Source organism: Nasonia vitripennis, unplaced genomic scaffold, assembly GCF_009193385.2.
Source record: "Nasonia vitripennis strain AsymCx unplaced genomic scaffold, Nvit_psr_1.1 unplaced0086, whole genome shotgun sequence".
Taxonomy (NCBI): domain Eukaryota; kingdom Metazoa; phylum Arthropoda; class Insecta; order Hymenoptera; family Pteromalidae; genus Nasonia; species Nasonia vitripennis.
Window position 1 is genome coordinate 115,001 of NW_022279865.1, and position 639 is coordinate 115,639.

Sequence of the window (639 nt, forward strand, 5' to 3'; positions counted from 1 at the left end):
ACTTTTTCGAGCCTCCGAGAGAAAGCAATGCGTGTGGGGCGACTTAGACTTTTTCGAGCCTCCGAGAGAAAGCAATGCGTGTGGGGCGACTTAGACTTTTTCGAGCCTCCGAGAGAAAGCAATGCGTGTGGGGCGACTTAGACTTTTTCGAGCCTCCGAGAGAAAGCAATGCGTGTGGGGCGACTTAGACTTTTTCGAGCCTCCGAGAGAAAGCAATGCGTGTGGGGCGACTTAGACTTTTTCGAGCCTCCGAGAGAAAGCAATGCGTGTGGGGCGACTTAGACTTTTTCGAGCCTCCGAGAGAAAGCAATGCGTGTGGGGCGACTTAGACTTTTTCGAGCCTCCGAGAGAAAGCAATGCGTGTGGGGCGACTTAGACTTTTTCGAGCCTCCGAGAGAAAGCAATGCGTGTGGGGCGACTTAGACTTTTCGAGCCTCCGAGAGAAAGCAATGCGTGTGGGGCGACTTAGACTTTTTCGAGCCTCCGAGAGAAAGCAATGCGTGTGGGGCGACTTAGACTTTTTCGAGCCTCCGAGAGAAAGCAATGCGTGTGGGGCGACTTAGACTTTTTCGAGCCTCCGAGAGAAAGCAATGCGTGTGGGGCGACTTAGACTTTTTCGAGCCTCCGAGAGAAAGCAAT